The following is a 6,742-nucleotide window of genomic DNA, read 5'->3' as shown; positions in this document are numbered from 1 at the left end:
ACAGAAGAGCCAAAATCGGAAATGGTTTAAATGGCTAACATGTATCTGAGTAGTGGGTTGGGGACTGAATCTGTTGGTACTACTGGACTTTACCCATGTGTTTATAATACACTCGTAATTTAAAATAAAAAAGAATGAGTGATTAAAAAATATAGATCCTAAGACTAGGATCAATGCCCAATGAAATATCATGATACAACATAAATAAGTTTGCAGATTCAACCGCTATTAAATGCTTTACAACCAACTTTGCTTACAAATGTTACTTATAAAATCTCTTGATTCTCTTTTCCCCTTATATATTTCAGAATCACTTTCTACCCATTTGTATCTGAAACTCATAACGCCAATATATTTTAAATAGTCCCAATATATTTTAAATAATTATTTGCATTTTTTGCTGATTTTAAACTATATATATAATTTATATATATACATATATATAAGTATATGCATCATAGAAAAATTGGGCTATTCTAACAAATATATAGATCAAACAATCATAATCTACTTTTCAGAAACTAAATTGTACACCTGAAACTAGTATTACACTGCATATTAACTGGAATAAAAACCTTAAAAAACCTTGTTTAAATAGAAAAAAAAGGAAGCAACCACTTCTGATACTTCAATTATCTTCACTGTTAAACATAACTAAGATCATAATATGACTAATACTTTGCATTCTACTTACAAAAATTAATATATAAAATTTTCCATACTATAATTATTCAAATGTAATTTTTAAAATAAATATTGATGAATTATAAAAATAGTACATAACAGGTTCACCTGTGAGACTCAGTTGTCCAACTCTTGATTCCAGTTCAGGTTATGATCCCAGTATTGTGGGATTGAGCCACAAGTGGGGCTCTGCACTGAGCATGGAGCCTGCTTAGGATTCTCTCTCTCTCCCTCTGCCTCCCATCCCTGCTCATGCTCTCTCTCTCTCTCCTAAAATAATAAATATATATATATAATAAATAAAATGCAAAATATAACAAATATACAGAAGTTAGAAAATAGAGAAAAGCACAAAAAATAATGATCCTTTATAATTCTATAGTCTAGAGATACCCAGTTTTAACCTTTTCCATCTTTGCTCTGTATATACAGGGTGAGTTTTCGTAATTGATCTATTGTATCTGGAAGTTTATTTCCTGCTTTTTGTTTGCTTGTTTGTTTGTTTGTTTTGAGAGGGAGAGAGAGAGTAAGCAGGGGAGGGGCAGAGAAAGAGAGAGAGAGAGAATCCCAAGCCTGCCCCGCACTATCAGTGCAGAGTCTAACATGGGACTTGATCTCAGGAACCCTGAGATCATGACCTAAGCCAAAACGAAGAGTCAGATGTTTAACTCACTGAGCCATCCAGGTACCCTCTCGGTTTTATTTTGTTGTTGTTGTTTTTTTTAACTAAACATGATAACAAAGACTCTTCCCTTTGTACATCAACTTCTTCATAAATATTTTTGCATTTTATTTATCAAATTGTAATTAATTCTTGTTCCATTATTAAATAGTATTAGATTTTTATCCTACTATTAAATATTTTTATTCTTCTAATTTGTCAATCACTGAAATTGGAAATAATGATGGAATGAACCTATTTGTGCATAAAATCTTTTCCTCTTTTGGATTATTTTCCTCACTTAAATTTCCAGAAGTACATATACCATCTCTAAGAGGAATACAATAAATTTGGACTGAATAAAGATCATTCTGAGTACAATAATTGAAAAAGCATGTAACTTAGATGAAGGTGAAGTGATTCTTTGACTTATGTAAGATGCTGCTGCATAATTAAAAGTTAAAAAAGAGTGGTGTGAGCTCTTTTCACAGCATCTTAAAGTCAGTAAGAAAATATGATGCCTTTTAGGTTGAATGTACACACAGAAACCTTAGAAACAGCAATCTCCTTTCTCCCAAAAGTGAGTAATAATTTATACCAGGCAAACAAACAACCACTAGTTTCATTCCTTTTATGGCCAATGTATCTCTATGGAAGCAGTAGAGCAGGTAAAGATTCTCAGTCAACTATAAAGTTCCAGTGCTTATTTACAAGGCTGTTAAAAGGGTTGCTTGAACAAATCATGCTTCCTCTCTGATCCTAATGATTTCTGCATGGCATCAAGTTAAGAGAATGGTGATATAATGAAAATTGGATCACTAGAAATTACAGAATCATATTTTCAAGAAATATTAAATGACTGACATTTGTATGCAGATCTCTGAAGGGAAAGGAAGAGATCCAATGACTTCCATAGATCTCTTAGCGTTTTAGTTTCTAAAGGTAAAATATTAATTACTTTATCATATTAGTTGGTTTATAACCCTGAAAATACCATTGAATGTTAATACTATGATGTTTATTTTTGTTGGAACTTTTAAGATGTTAAATTTTGGGAGTCTCTTAATGCAAATGAAAACCACAATGAGATATCACTTCAAAGCTGTCAGAATGGCTAAAATCAAAAACACAAGAAACAAGTATTGGCAATGTTGTGGAGAGAGAGGAACCCTCATGCATTGCTGGTGGGAATGCAAAATGATGCTACTACTATGGAAAACAGTATGAAATTTTCTCAAAAAAAAAATAGAATTACCATATTTTTCAGCACTTTCATTACTGGATACTTACCCAAAGAATATATAAACACTAATCTGAAAAGATATATGCACCCCTTTGTTTATTGTAGCAGTATTTATAATAGCAAGATATGAAAGCAACCCAAATCCATCAACAGATGAATGGATAAAGAATATGAGGTACCTATATACAATGGAATATTACTCATCCATAAAAGAGAATAAAATTTTGCTATTTGCCACATGGATAGATCTAGAGAATATAATACTAAGTGAAATAAGTCAGTCAGAGAAATATAATTAACACATGATTTCACTCATATGTGTAATTTAAGAAACAAAACCAACCAAGAAAAAAGAGACAAAAAACCCAGACCCTTAAATATAGAGAGCAAATTAGTGGTTACCAGAGGGGAGATGGGTGGGGGAAAGGGTGAAATAGGTGAACAGGATTAAGAGTACACTTATTGTGATGAGCACTGAATAATATACAGAATTGTTGAATCACTATATTGTACACCTGAAACTAATATAACACTGTATGTTAATTATACTGAAATTGAAAAAAAAAATTAATGTTGAGAGTCTCTTTTAGTATTTCCTCTTTGGTACTGTGCTTGAGATTTCTTAAATGCTGATTAGTGATTAAAGGTGTTTGCACGATTGTGATGACACAAGATAATGGAGAAAGTAAAAGACAGCAAATTATTCCACACTGGAAATAAGTTACAAACAAAGTGAGTATTTGAGAGCCCAGAGTCTGTCGAGCAAGTCACTTTGAATACCTGAATAATCCATATGGTCAGAAAATAAATTCAATGAAGAGTGTGGTGGAGAAATACTTGTACAAAAATAAAGATGAAATGTTGACCAGAGACAGATAACAAAGGGCCTCGTACACCAAGTTAAAGTAGCAAAATATTATTTAAAAAATTTTTTTGATGCTTTATTTATTTCTGAGAGAGAGACAGCGTGAGCAGGGGAGGGTCAGAGAGAGAGAGAGGGAGACACAGAATCTGAAGCAGGCTCCAGGCTCTGAGCTAGCTGTCAGCGCAGAGCCTGATGCGGAGCTCGAACCCACGAACCGTGAGATCATGACCTGAGCTGAAGTCAGACATTTAACTGACTGAGCCACCCAGGTGCCCCAAAGTAGCAAAATATTATCGAGGGTATTTTAAACATAGGATGTCATGATAAGACATAAAGAACACTCTACCTGAAGAACAAGGAAAGAACAGGGGAAGAAAAGAGGCTCTTGCAGTAATCTAGGCAAGAGATGATAATAGCCAAAGTTAAGAAGCTAGAAGTTGGATGGTGTTATGGGCTAATATGTATTCTCCAAAATTCAGATGTTGAAGCCTTAACCACCAATACCTCAGCACATGACCGCATTTGGACATAGGGTCTTATAAAGAGGTGATTACATTAAAACAAGGATGTTAGTGTAGGTCCTATTCTAACTTGACTGGCGTTCCTATAAGAAGAAAAATACAGGCATACAGAGAGACAAGGATGTGTGCACACAGAGGAAAGACCACAGAAAGACATAGCAAGAAGGCGGCAGTCTGCAAGCCATGGAGAGAGGCTTCAACTCCGATATACCTTGATATTGGACTTCAAACTTATAGAACCATGAGAAAATAAATTTCTCATTTTTAAGCCACTCAGTTTGTGATATTGTATTATACCATATAGCAAATTAATAGAGATGGATATAAGTGAATGGATCTAAGAGATATTTAGAAGTCAAAAATCATAAAATTCAGTGACTAGACATGAGTTTTAATGAAGAGGCAAGAACGACTGTAAATCCACATAGTGCAGCCATTTTCCCAGGCAGGGACTCCAAGGGGAGACACAGATAGGCTAAGGATCACAAGTTCAGCTATGGATTTGTTGAGCTCTTCATAATTATGAGACATCCAAGTGAAAATCTAATTATGTATTAGACAATTAGATATTTATGGATCTGGAAATCAGGAAGAGTTTGGCTGGAAAAAATGGGCTGGCACTCATCAACATACAGATTAACGAAGACCTGTTGGAGACCAGAGATCCATTGCTTCGACTTGGTGACTTGCAGATACGAGAATATAGAAATGAAACAGTATATATTCACAGATGGCTCTGTCCTCCGCTAGAAAAGGTCACTAAGTGTTGGCTCTTAGCTTGAGGTCAACACTTGAATGTCTACCCAGAACACTTTACTCTTTTGAACAGAATCCTAGTTTGGTTCAGGTTTCAGGCAGTAATGCTCTGAGACCCAGGGAATAAATCATGATTGGTTCATGGAAATCATTATAATCTACCTTCCCTTTGCCAGAGAATCTTTAGTAGACATTTGACCTATTCATTTCCAGTAGTGATAGATCTGAAAAACAGTTTCTTGATAAAAAGGGGGTGGGGGACTTTCATAAACATTTCCCCTTTCTTCTTGAATTTGAGGACTGCTGAGATGTCACACTTGGTATAGTGGCAGCCCCTTTGTAAAAATGAGGGTAAGTCAACAAAATCAAAGAGAAGACTCCCCAGAGGTCTGGAACTCTACAGTTACTAAGCCAATCCTGGAATCACTTTACTACTTCACTTGTCGTGAGAGAGAAATAATCCCCCACTGTTCATTCCACTTTCATATGTTAAGTTCTATAACAAGATGATTTGATACATGTATATACTGTGAAACAGGGACCACAGTCAGGTTAGTTAACACCTCCATCATCTCATATACTTATTTTTTCCTGGTGATGACATTTCAGATCTACTCTCTTAACAATTTTTATGTACCCAAATACAGTATTGTCACCATGCTCCACATTCACTTCCCAGAATGTATTCATCTTATAACTGAAAGTGTGTACCCGTTGACTACCATCGCTCCATTTCCCACATTCTCAGGCCCTGGCAACCACCATTCTACTCTCTGTTTCTGAGTTTAGCTTTTTTAGATTCCACATGTAAGTGAGATGATACAGTATTTACCTTTCTGAATCTGGCTTAGTTCATTAGCATAATGTTCTCCAGGTTCACCCATGTTCTCACAAATGCAAGATTTCCTTTTTTTTATGTCACCCTTGCACAGAGGCCATGCTAGCCTTCTCTGTATCATTCCAATTTTGGTATACATGCTGTTGAAGTAAGCACTTCTTGTTTTTATATACACACAAAATGGAATATAGGTACATACAGAGAGCTATAGATGATATAGACAGATGTAGATATAGATACACACAATACACACAGACACACATATAGACATGCCACGTAGATACTTTAGTTGTTTCAATGTTGTGGCTACTGCAGATAAAGCTGCATTGAACATGAGGATGCAAATATTCCTTTGAGATCATGATTTTATTTTATGGAAGATACCTTGAAAGTGCAGACTAAGGTATCAACTTACTCTGCTCATTAAAGCTAAGAGCCTCTTTCTTTTCGTCTGGGGGTTCCTAGTTCTTCTTTCAGTTTCTACTTAGAAAATAGTGATGATTTAAAAGATAGTATAGGCCACCCTCTGTGTGCAAAGTTGATAAAATTGAAGAGTGATTAGTAGGATGTAAGAGAGAAAACATCAAGAACTAGTTCTTTAAGACATTTTGTACAATATTGGGGCACCTGGGTAGCTCTGTCAGTTGAACATCCAACTTCAGCTCAGGTCATGATGTCATGATTCATCAGCTCAAGCCCCGCATTGGGTTCTGTGCTGATCCCTCAGAGCTTGGAGCCTGCTTCATATTCTGTCTCTGTCTCTCTCTGCCACTCCCCTGCTTGTGCACTGCTTCTCTCTCTCTCTCTCTCTCTCTCTCTCTCTCTGTGTCTCTCTCAAATATAAATAAACATTAAACATTTTAGATAATATCAAAACTTTAAATGGGTTCTTACAACAGTCGTTAGCTAAGACACAATATAACTTCAAGTATACATTAATTTCATAATCATACAGTAGATGCTCAATAAATATTTTTATTTAATTTGATGTGAGAATCATATTAAAAATCAAGAGCAAAATCATCTTCTATTTCCTCATATAAGAAAAACTCACAAAGGCTTTTCCTTGCATTATTTTATAAAAGACATTTCTTAAAAGCCAGACTATCTCTACCACTTTACTTTTTTTTTTTTTTTTTTGCTACACAGAACCCTACAAAGTGACTTCTCTTCT

The 6,742-nt window shown here is 34.9% G+C and overlaps 1 non-coding gene across 1 annotated transcript; it reads right to left on the bottom strand.

The window, feature by feature from the left end:
- Positions 1 to 5,618: 5,618 nt before the first annotated feature.
- Positions 5,619 to 5,724, bottom strand: LOC120242443. The gene has a single exon (XR_005531074.1). It is a non-coding gene; the product is annotated as a U6 spliceosomal RNA (small nuclear RNA).
- Positions 5,725 to 6,742: the final 1,018 nt, after the last annotated feature.

Source organism: Hyaena hyaena, unplaced genomic scaffold, assembly GCF_003009895.1.
Source record: "Hyaena hyaena isolate Hyena2069 unplaced genomic scaffold, ASM300989v1 scaffold_304, whole genome shotgun sequence".
Taxonomy (NCBI): Eukaryota; Metazoa; Chordata; class Mammalia; order Carnivora; family Hyaenidae; genus Hyaena; species Hyaena hyaena.
This window is presented reverse-complemented; position numbering and strand designations above follow the sequence as displayed.